Source organism: Ixodes scapularis, unplaced genomic scaffold (genome assembly GCF_016920785.2).
Source record: "Ixodes scapularis isolate PalLabHiFi unplaced genomic scaffold, ASM1692078v2 PGA_scaffold1__304_contigs__length_218370807, whole genome shotgun sequence".
Classification (NCBI taxonomy): Eukaryota; Metazoa; Arthropoda; class Arachnida; order Ixodida; family Ixodidae; genus Ixodes; species Ixodes scapularis.
In genome coordinates, this window is record NW_024609846.1 from 32,839,819 (window position 1) to 32,851,831 (window position 12,013).

At 56.6% G+C, this 12,013-nt stretch overlaps 1 non-coding gene across 1 annotated transcript; it reads left to right on the top strand.

The window, feature by feature from the left end:
* The first annotated feature begins 799 nt into the window (after positions 1-799).
* On the top strand, positions 800-881 carry Trnas-uga. The gene has a single exon. It is a non-coding gene; the product is annotated as a tRNA-Ser (tRNA).
* The last annotated feature ends 11,132 nt before the right edge of the window (positions 882-12,013 follow it).

Consider the following 12,013-nt stretch of genomic DNA (forward strand, 5'->3'; position numbering starts at 1 on the left):
ACTGGCAGTCATCGCTTTCCGGCTTCCCGGCTGCATAGGGCTGTGGTACGCATACATCTTTGTATATCATCATTTGGGACGCCCCGGTATCAGCTTGGATTACTCAGCATATCTCTACTTTTTTTTTTCTTTATTTTGTTTCGCGGAAAGATCCGCGTGGAGGGCAGAGATAAAGGCTTGGTGCCTGACAGGGCCTCTACCCCCCCCCCCCCCCCCGTACAGTTCAGCAGTGCGTACAAAAACACAGTGGAAAATACATCACAAAACAAAATACGCCCATTACCACACCGACCTGCTAGTAAAAAATTGACCGAAACATTTTCGCAGCATTCTAAAAATATATAATCAAAATTAGAGTTTCATATACCATGAAAAAAAAATGACCGCATCTCCACGTGGTGAATGATGTTGATTGGGGCGAAGCTCTGGTGGTGCTGATGATATTGATTTTGTTCATAGCTAGTGCTGACGGTACTGACTTTTTTATCCTCTCCGGGGCAGCTTGCTGTCTGCGTAAAGGCTGAGCCGCAGCATGCCGAGCTTTTCATTCATTTTCATTCATGTCAAAAAGACAATGTGTGGTCTGGAACGTGATCATATACGCATTTGAGCATTTGACCGCAGCGCCCTCTCGTCTAAAAACGTTGAGCCAATGCATGCAAAGTTTAACGCGATTATATACGCATTTGACCGCAGCGCCCTCTCCTGTATAGACGTTGAGCGGCTACATGCAACGTTTCATCCATGACATCCCCAGCTCTTGAGTTACTATTACATCTCAGAGCCCCCTACTCGTCCCGCAGTCATGGCCGGGTGGTTAAGGCGATGGACTTGAAATCTTTTGGGGTCTCCCCGCACATGTTCGAATCCTGTTGACTGCGCAAACATTTTTTATTTTTTTAAGAAGACAGATGGGATGGAAATCGATGTGCGCACGGACGCCGGACAAGGCTAGACCCAAAGGAGCTTGGCCCCAAAAAGACACTGATCATCAAAAACGACCAGGAACAAAGATGTGATCCCGTTGTGGACTGCAAAAAAACAAGTATACAATACATCACATTAATATCAGCCAAAACACAGTGGTATTAATTAAAGAACATTAGAAGATTTTTCTCTCAAACTTACACATAAAGGTGCGCTGGCCTCCTTTATGGCACTTGTCTTTGTCAGTGGCGCCCTCTTCCCGACTCCTTCCGCCACGAGGTGGTATCTGTGGCGAACGATGACTTGTCGATGTTGTGGTGATGCTGGGCGCAGATGGTTCACGTGCGGTTAGGGGACTGCGAGAGCAGAGGCGATTAGATGTGTGTGCGATGCGCACTGCTGCCGCACTGAAGGCCGGTCCGGTGCGCTGGCCTCTTTTATGGCACTTGTCTTTGTTAGTGGCGCCCTCTTCCTGACTTCTTCCGCCACGAGGTGGTATCTGTGGCGATCGATGACTTGTCGATGTTGTGGTGATGCTGGGCGCAGATGGTTAACATGCGGTTAGGGGACTGCCAGAGCAGAGGCGATTAGATATGTGTGCGATGTGCACTGCTGCCGCACTGAAGGCCGGTCCGGTGCGCTGGCCTCCTTTATGGCACTTGTCTTTGTTAGTGGCGCCCTCTTCCTGACTTCTTCCGCCATGAGGTGGTATCTGTGGCGAACGATGACTTGTCGAGGTTGTAGTGATGCTGGGCGCAGATGGTTAACATGCGGTCGGGGAAATGCGAGAGCAGCGGCGATTAGATACGTGTCCGACACGCACTGCTGCCGAACTGAAGGCTGGTCCGGTGCACTGGCCTCCTATATGGCGCTTGTCTTTGTTAGTGGCGCCCTCTTCCTGACTTCTTCCGCCACGAGGTGGTATCTGTGGCGAACGATGACTTGTCGAGGTTGTAGTGATGCTGGGCGCAGATGGTTAACATGCGGTCAGGGAACTGCGAGAGCAGCGGCGATTAGATACGTGTCCGACACGCACTGCTGCCAAACTGAAGGCTGGTCCGGTGCGCTGGCCTCCTTTACGGCACTTGTCTTTGTTAGTGGCGCCATCTTCCCGACTCCTTCCGCCACGAGGTAGTATCTGTGGCGAACGATGACTTGTCGATGTTGTGGTGATGCTGGGCGCAGATGGTTCACGTGCGGTTAGGGAACGGCGAGAGCAGAGGCGATTAGATACGTGTCCGACACGCACTGCTGCCGAACTGAAGGCTGGTCCGGTGCGCTGGCCTCCTTTATGGCACTTGTCTTTGTTAGTGGCGCCCTCTTCCTGACTTCTTCCGCCACGAGGTGGTATCTGTGGCGAACGATGACTTCTCGAGGTTGTGGTGATGCTGGGCGCAGATGGTTAACATGCGGTTAGGGGACTGCCAGAGCAGAGGCGATTAGATATGTGTGCGATGTGCACTGCTGCCGCACTGAAGGCCGGTCCGGTGCGCTGGCCTCCTTTATGGCACTTGTCTTTGTTAGTGGCGCCCTCTTCCTGACTTCTTCCGCCATGAGGTGGTATCTGTGGCGAACGATGACTTGTCGAGGTTGTAGTGATGCTGGGCGCAGATGGTTAACATGCGGTCGGGGAAATGCGAGAGCAGCGGCGATTAGATACGTGTCCGACACGCACTGCTGCCGAACTGAAGGCTGGTCCGGTGCACTGGCCTCCTATATGGCGCTTGTCTTTGTTAGTGGCGCCCTCTTCCTGACTTCTTCCGCCACGAGGTGGTATCTGTGGCGAACGATGACTTGTCGAGGTTGTAGTGATGCTGGGCGCAGATGGTTAACATGCGGTCAGGGAACTGCGAGAGCAGCGGCGATTAGATACGTGTCCGACACGCACTGCTGCCAAACTGAAGGCTGGTCCGGTGCGCTGGCCTCCTTTACGGCACTTGTCTTTGTTAGTGGCGCCATCTTCCCGACTCCTTCCGCCACGAGGTAGTATCTGTGGCGAACGATGACTTGTCGATGTTGTGGTGATGCTGGGCGCAGATGGTTCACGTGCGGTTAGGGAACGGCGAGAGCAGAGGCGATTAGATACGTGTCCGACACGCACTGCTGCCGAACTGAAGGCTGGTCCGGTGCGCTGGCCTCCTTTATGGCACTTGTCTTTGTTAGTGGCGCCCTCTTCCTGACTTCTTCCGCCACGAGGTGGTATCTGTGGCGAACGATGACTTCTCGAGGTTGTAGTGATGCTGGGCGCAGGTGGTTAACATGCGGTAAGGGAACTGCGAGAGCAGCGGCGATTGGATACGTGTGCGATGCGCACTGCTGCCGAACTGAAAGCCGGTCCGGTGCCCTCTCCTCCTTTATGGCACTTGTCTTTGTCAGTGGCGCCCTCTTCCCGACTCCTTCCGCCACGAGGTGGTATCTGTGGCGAACGATGACTTGTCGAGGTTGTGGTGGTGCTGGGCGCAGATGGATCACGTGTGGTCAGGGGACTGCGAGAGCACAGGCGATTAGATATGTGTGCGATGCGCACTGCTGCCGCACTGAAGGCCAGTCCGGTGCGCTGGCCTCCTTTATGGCACTTGTCTTTGTCAGTGGCGCCCTCTTCCTGACTTCTTCCGCCATGAGGTGGTATCTGTGGCGAACGATGACTTGTCGATGTTGTGGTGATGCTGGGCGCAGATGGTTCACGTGCGGTTAGGGAACGGCGAGAGCAGAGGCGATTAGATACGTGTCCGACACGCACTGCTGCCGAACTGAAGGCTGGTCCGGTGCGCTGGCCTCCTTTATGGCACTTGTCTTTGTTAGTGGCGCCCTCTTCCTGACTTCTTCCGCCACGAGGTGGTATCTGTGGCGAACGATGACTTCTCGAGGTTGTAGTGATGCTGGGCGCAGATGGTTAACATGCGGTCAGGGAACTGCGAGAGCAGCGGCGATTAGATACGTGTCCGACACGCACTGCTGCCGAACTGAAGGCTGGTCCGGTGCGCTGGCCTTCTTTATGGCACTTGTCTTTGTTAGTGGCGCCCTCTTCCTGACTTCTTCCGCCACGAGGTGGTATCTGTGGCGAACGATGACTTTTCGAGGTTGTAGTGATGCTGGGCGCAGATGGTTAACATGCGGTCAGGGAACTGCGAGAGCAGCGGCGATTAGATACGTGTCCGACACGCACTGCTGCCGAACTGAAGGCTGGTCCGGTGCGCTGGCCTCCTTTACGGCACTTGTCTTTGTTAGTGGCGCCATCTTCCCGACTCCTTCCGCCACGAGGTAGTATCTGTGGCGAACGATGACTTGTCGATGTTGTGGTGATGCTGGGCGCAGATGGTTCACGTGCGGTTAGGGAACGGCGAGAGCAGAGGCGATTAGATACGTGTCCGACACGCACTGCTGCCGAACTGAAGGCTGGTCCGGTGCACTGGCCTCCTTTATGGCACTTGTCTTTGTCAGTGGCGCCCTCTTCCTGACTTCTTCCGCCACGAGGTGGTATCTGTGGCGAACGATGACTTGTCGAGGTTGTAGTGATGCTGGGCGCAGATGGTTAACATGCGGTCAGGGAACTGCGAGAGCAGCGGCGATTAGATACGTGTCCGACACGCACTGCTGCCGAACTGAAGGCTGGTCCGGTGCGCTGGCCTCCTTTACGGCACTTGTCTTTGTTAGTGGCGCCATCTTCCCGACTCCTTCCGCCACGAGGTAGTATCTGTGGCGAACGATGACTTGTCGATGTTGTGGTGATGCTGGGCGCAGATGGTTCACGTGCGGTTAGGGAACGGCGAGAGCAGAGGCGATTAGATACGTGTCCGACACGCACTGCTGCCGAACTGAAGGCTGGTCCGGTGCACTGGCCTCCTTTATGGCACTTGTCTTTGTCAGTGGCGCCCTCTTCCTGACTTCTTCCGCCACGAGGTGGTATCTGTGGCGAACGATGACTTCTCGAGGTTGTAGTGATGCTGGGCGCAGGTGGTTAACATGCGGTAAGGGAACTGCGAGAGCAGCGGCGATTGGATACGTGTGCGATGCGCACTGCTGCCGAACTGAAAGCCGGTCCGGTGCCCTCTCCTCCTTTATGGCACTTGTCTTTGTCAGTGGCGCCCTCTTCCCGACTCCTTCCGCCACGAGGTGGTATCTGTGGCGAACGATGACTTGTCGAGGTTGTGGTGGTGCTGGGCGCAGATGGATCACGTGTGGTCAGGGGACTGCGAGAGCACAGGCGATTAGATACGTGTCCGACACGCACTGCTGCCGCACTGAAGGCCAGTCCGGTGCGCTGGCCTCCTTTATGGCACTTGTCTTTGTCAGTGGCGCCCTCTTCCTGACTTCTTCCGCCATGAGGTGGTATCTGTGGCGAACGATGACTTGTCGATGTTGAGGTGATGCTGGGCGCAGATGGTTCACGTGCGGTTAGGGAACGGCGAGAGCAGAGGCGATTAGATACGTGTCCGACACGCACTGCTGCCGAACTGAAGGCTGGTCCGGTGCGCTGGCCTCCTTTATGGCACTTGTCTTTGTTAGTGGCGCCCTCTTCCTGACTTCTTCCGCCACGAGGTGGTATCTGTGGCGAACGATGACTTGTCGAGGTTGTAGTGATGCTGGGCGCAGATGGTTAACATGCGGTCAGGGAACTGCGAGAGCAGCGGCGATTAGATACGTGTCCGACACGCACTGCTGCCGAACTGAAGGCTGGTCCGGTGCGCTGGCCTCCTTTACGGCACTTGTCTTTGTTAGTGGCGCCATCTTCCCGACTCCTTCCGCCACGAGGTAGTATCTGTGGCGAACGATGACTTGTCGATGTTGTGGTGATGCTGGGCGCAGATGGTTCACGTGCGGTTAGGGAACGGCGAGAGCAGAGGCGATTAGATACGTGTCCGACACGCACTGCTGCCGAACTGAAGGCTGGTCCGGTGCGCTGGCCTCCTTTATGGCACTTGTCTTTGTCAGTGGCGCCCTCTTCCTGACTTCTTCCGCCACGAGGTAGTATCTGTGGCGAACGATGACTTGTCGATGTTGTAGTGATGCTGGGCGCAGATGGTTAACATGCGGTCAGGGAACTGCGAGAGCAGCGGCGATTAGATACGTGTCCGACACGCACTGCTGCCGAACTGAAGGCTGGTCCGGTGCGCTGGCCTCCTTTATGGCACTTGTCTTTGTTAGTGGCGCCCTCTTCCTGACTTCTTCCGCCCCGAGGTGGTATCTGTGGCGAACGATGACTTGTCGAGGTTGTAGTGATGCTGGGCGCAGATGGTTAACATGCGGTCAGGGAACTGCGAGAGCAGCGGCGATTAGATACGTGTCCGACACGCACTGCTGCCGAACTGAAGGCTGGTCCGGTGCGCTGGCCTCCTTTACGGCACTTGTCTTTGTTAGTGGCGCCCTCTTCCTGACTTCTTCCGCCACCAGGTGGTATCTGTGGCGAACGATGACTTGTCGAGGTTGTAGTGATGCTGGGCGCAGATGGTTAACATGCGGTCAGGGAACTGCGAGAGCAGCGGCGATTAGATACGTGTCCGACACGCACTGCTGCCGAACTGAAGGCTGGTCCGGTGCGCTGGCCTCCTTTATGGCACTTGTCTTTGTTAGTGGCGCCCTCTTCCTGACTTTTTCCGCCACGAGGTGGTATCTGTGGCGAACGATGACTTGTCGATGTTGTAGTGATGCTGGGCGCAGATGGTTAACATGCGGTCAGGGAACTGCGAGAGCAGCGGCGATTAGATACGTGTCCGACACGCACTGCTGCCGAACTGAAGGCTGGTCCGGTGCGCTGGCCTCCTTTACGGCACTTGTCTTTGTTAGTGGCGCCATCTTCCCGACTCCTTCCGCCACGAGGTAGTATCTGTGGCGAACGATGACTTGTCGATGTTGTGGTGATGCTGGGCGCAGATGGTTCACGTGCGGTTAGGGAACGGCGAGAGCAGAGGCGATTAGATACGTGTCCGACACGCACTGCTGCCGAACTGAAGGCTGGTCCGGTGCACTGGCCTCCTATATGGCGCTTGTCTTTGTTAGTGGCGCCCTCTTCCTGACTTCTTCCGCCACGAGGTGGTATCTGTGGCGAACGATGACTTGTCGAGGTTGTAGTGATGCTGGGCGCAGATGGTTAACATGCGGTCAGGGAACTGCGAGAGCAGCGGCGATTAGATACGTGTCCGACACGCACTGCTGCCGAACTGAAGGCTGGTCCGGTGCGCTGGCCTCCTTTACGGCACTTGTCTTTGTTAGTGGCGCCATCTTCCCGACTCCTTCCGCCACGAGGTAGTATCTGTGGCGAACGATGACTTGTCGATGTTGTGGTGATGCTGGGCGCAGATGGTTCACGTGCGGTTAGGGAACGGCGAGAGCAGAGGCGATTAGATACGTGTCCGACACGCACTGCTGCCGAACTGAAGGCTGGTCCGGTGCACTGGCCTCCTTTATGGCACTTGTCTTTGTCAGTGGCGCCCTCTTCCTGACTTCTTCCGCCACGAGGTGGTATCTGTGGCGAACGATTACTTGTCGAGGTTGTAGTGATGCTGGGCGCAGATGGTTAACATGCGGTCAGGGAACTGCGAGAGCAGCGGCGATTAGATACGTGTCCGACACGCACTGCTGCCGAACTGAAGGCTGGTCCGGTGCGCTGGCCTCCTTTACGGCACTTGTCTTTGTTAGTGGCGCCATCTTCCCGACTCCTTCCGCCACGAGGTAGTATCTGTGGCGAACGATGACTTGTCGATGTTGTGGTGATGCTGGGCGCAGATGGTTCACGTGCGGTTAGGGAACGGCGAGAGCAGAGGCGATTAGATACGTGTCCGACACGCACTGCTGCCGAACTGAAGGCTGGTCCGGTGCACTGGCCTCCTTTATGGCACTTGTCTTTGTCAGTGGCGCCCTCTTCCTGACTTCTTCCGCCACGAGGTGGTATCTGTGGCGAACGATGACTTCTCGAGGTTGTAGTGATGCTGGGCGCAGATGGTTAACATGCGGTCAGGGAACTGCGAGAGCAGCGGCGATTAGATACGTGTCCGACACGCACTGCTGCCGAACTGAAGGCTGGTCCGGTGCGCTGGCCTCCTTTACGGCACTTGTCTTTGTTAGTGGCGCCCTCTTCCTGACTTCTTCCGCCACGAGGTGGTATCTGTGGCGAACGATGACTTGTCGAGGTTGTAGTGATGCTGGGCGCAGATGGTTAACATGCGGTCAGGGAACTGCGAGAGCAGCGGCGATTAGATACGTGTCCGACACGCACTGCTGCCGAACTGAAGGCTGGTCCGGTGCGCTGGCCTCCTTTATGGCACTTGTCTTTGTTAGTGGCGCCCTCTTCCTGACTTCTTCCGCCACGAGGTGGTATCTGTGGCGAACGATGACTTGTCGAGGTTGTAGTGATGCTGGGCGCAGATGGTTAACATGCGGTCAGGGAACTGCGAGAGCAGCGGCGATTAGATACGTGTCCGACACGCACTGCTGCCGAACTGAAGGCTGGGCCGGTGCGCTGGCCTCCTTTACGGCACTTGTCTTTGTTAGTGGCGCCCTCTTCCTGACTTCTTCCGCCACGAGGTGGTATCTGTGGCGAACGATGACTTGTCGAGGTTGTAGTGATGCTGGGCGCAGATGGTTAACATGCGGTCATGGAACTGCGAGAGCAGCGGCGATTAGATACGTGTCCGACACGCACTGCTGCCGAACTGAAGGCTGGTCCGGTGCGCTGGCCTCCTTTATGGCACTTGTCTTTGTTAGTGGCGCCCTCTTCCTGACTTCTTCCGCCACGAGGTGGTATCTGTGGCGAACGATGACTTGTCGATGTTGTAGTGATGCTGGGCGCAGATGGTTAACATGCGGTCAGGGAACTGCGAGAGCAGCGGCGATTAGATACGTGTCCGACACGCACTGCTGCCGAACTGAAGGCTGGTCCGGTGCGCTGGCCTCCTTTACGGCACTTGTCTTTGTTAGTGGCGCCATCTTCCCGACTCCTTCCGCCACGAGGTAGTATCTGTGGCGAACGATGACTTGTCGATGTTGTTGTGATGCTTGGCGCAGATGGTTCACGTGCGGTTAGGGAACGGCGAGAGCAGAGGCGATTAGATACGTGTCCGACACGCACTGCTGCCGAACTGAAGGCTGGTCCGGTGCACTGGCCTCCTATATGGCGCTTGTCTTTGTTAGTGGCGCCCTCTTCCTGACTTCTTCCGCCACGAGGTGGTATCTGTGGCGAACGATGACTTGTCGAGGTTGTAGTGATGCTGGGCGCAGATGGTTAACATGCGGTCAGGGAACTGCGAGAGCAGCGGCGATTAGATACGTGTCCGACACGCACTGCTGCCGAACTGAAGGCTGGTCCGGTGCGCTGGCCTCCTTTACGGCACTTGTCTTTGTTAGTGGCGCCATCTTCCCGACTCCTTCCGCCACGAGGTAGTATCTGTGGCGAACGATGACTTGTCGATGTTGTGGTGATGCTGGGCGCAGATGGTTCACGTGCGGTTAGGGAACGGCGAGAGCAGAGGCGATTAGATACGTGTCCGACACGCACTGCTGCCGAACTGAAGGCTGGTCCGGTGCGCTGGCCTCCTTTATGGCACTTGTCTTTGTTAGTGGCGCCCTCTTCCTGACTTCTTCCGCCACGAGGTGGTATCTGTGGCGAACGATGACTTGTCGATGTTGTAGTGATGCTGGGCGCAGATGGTTAACATGCGGTCAGGGAACTGCGAGAGCAGCGGCGATTAGATACGTGTCCGACACGCACTGCTGCCGAACTGAAGGCTGGTCCGGTGCGCTGGCCTCCTTTACGGCACTTGTCTTTGTTAGTGGCGCCATCTTCCCGACTCCTTCCGCCACGAGGTAGTATCTGTGGCGAACGATGACTTGTCGATGTTGTAGTGATGCTGGGCGCAGATGGTTAACATGCGGTCAGGGAACTGCGAGAGCAGCGGCGATTAGATACGTGTCCGACACGCACTGCTGCCGAACTGAAGGCTGGTCCGGTGCGCTGGCCTCCTTTACGGCACTTGTCTTTGTTAGTGGCGCCATCTTCCCGACTCCTTCCGCCACGAGGTAGTATCTGTGGCGAACGATGACTTGTCGATGTTGTGGTGATGCTGGGCGCAGATGGTTCACGTGCGGTTAGGGAACGGCGAGAGCAGAGGCGATTAGATACGTGTCCGACACGCACTGCTGCCGAACTGAAGGCTGGTCCGGTGCACTGGCCTCCTTTATGGCACTTGTCTTTGTCAGTGGCGCCCTCTTCCTGACTTCTTCCGCCACGAGGTGGTATCTGTGGCGAACGATTACTTGTCGAGGTTGTAGTGATGCTGGGCGCAGATGGTTAACATGCGGTCAGGGAACTGCGAGAGCAGCGGCGATTAGATACGTGTCCGACACGCACTGCTGCCGAACTGAAGGCTGGTCCGGTGCGCTGGCCTCCTTTACGGCACTTGTCTTTGTTAGTGGCGCCATCTTCCCGACTCCTTCCGCCACGAGGTAGTATCTGTGGCGAACGATGACTTGTCGATGTTGTGGTGATGCTGGGCGCAGATGGTTCACGTGCGGTTAGGGAACGGCGAGAGCAGAGGCGATTAGATACGTGTCCGACACGCACTGCTGCCGAACTGAAGGCTGGTCCGGTGCACTGGCCTCCTTTATGGCACTTGTCTTTGTCAGTGGCGCCCTCTTCCTGACTTCTTCCGCCACGAGGTGGTATCTGTGGCGAACGATGACTTCTCGAGGTTGTAGTGATGCTGGGCGCAGGTGGATCACGTGTGGTCAGGGGACTGCGAGAGCACAGGCGATTAGATATGTGTGCGATGCGCACTGCTGCCGCACTGAAGGCCAGTCCGGTGCGCTGGCCTCCTTTATGGCACTTGTCTTTGTCAGTGGCGCCCTCTTCCCGACTCCTTCCGCCACGAGGTGGTATCTGTGGCGAACGATGACTTGTCGAGGTTGTGGTGGTGCTGGGCGCAGATGGATCACGTGTGGTCAGGGGACTGCGAGAGCACAGGCGATTAGATATGTGTGCGATGCGCACTGCTGCCGCACTGAAGGCCAGTCCGGTGCGCTGGCCTCCTTTATGGCACTTGTCTTTGTCAGTGGCGCCCTCTTCCTGACTCCTTCCGCCACGAGGTAGTATCTGTGGCGAACGATGACTTGTCGATGTTGTGGTGATGCTGGGCGCAGATGGTTCACGTGCGGTTAGGGAACGGCGAGAGCAGAGGCGATTAGATACGTGTCCGACACGCACTGCTGCCGAACTGAAGGCTGGTCCGGTGCGCTGGCCTCCTTTATGGCACTTGTCTTTGTTAGTGGCGCCCTCTTCCTGACTTCTTCCGCCACGAGGTGGTATCTGTGGCGAACGATGACTTCTCGAGGTTGTAGTGATGCTGGGCGCAGGTGGTTAACATGCGGTAAGGGAACTGCGAGAGCAGCGGCGATTGGATACGTGTGCGATGCGCACTGCTGCCGAACTGAAAGCCGGTCCGGTGCCCTCTCCTCCTTTATGGCACTTGTCTTTGTCAGTGGCGCCCTCTTCCCGACTCCTTCCGCCACGAGGTGGCATCTGTGGCGAACGATGACTTGTCGAGGTTGTGGTGGTGCTGGGCGCAGATGGATCACGTGTGGTCAGGGGACTGCGAGAGCACAGGCGATTAGATATGTGTGCGATGCGCACTGCTGCCGCACTGAAGGCCAGTCCGGTGCGCTGGCCTCCTTTACGGCACTTGTCTTTGTTAGTGGCGCCATCTTCCCGACTCCTTCCGCCACGAGGTAGTATCTGTGGCGAACGATGACTTGTCGATGTTGTGGTAATGCTGGGCGCAGATGGTTCACGTGCGGTTAGGGAACGGCGAGAGCAGAGGCGATTAGATACGTGTCCGACACGCACTGCTGCCGAACTGAGGGCTGGTCCGGTGCGCTGGCCTCCTTTATGGCACTTGTCTTTGTTAGTGGCGCCCTCTTCCTGACTTCTTCCGCCACGAGGTGGTATCTGTGGCGAACGATGACTTCTCGAGGTTGTAGTGATGCTGGGCGCAGGTGGTTAACATGCGGTAAGGGAACTGCGAGAGCAGCGGCGATTGGATACGTGTGCGATGCGCACTGCTGCCGAACTGAAAGCCGGTCCGGTGCCCTCTCCTCC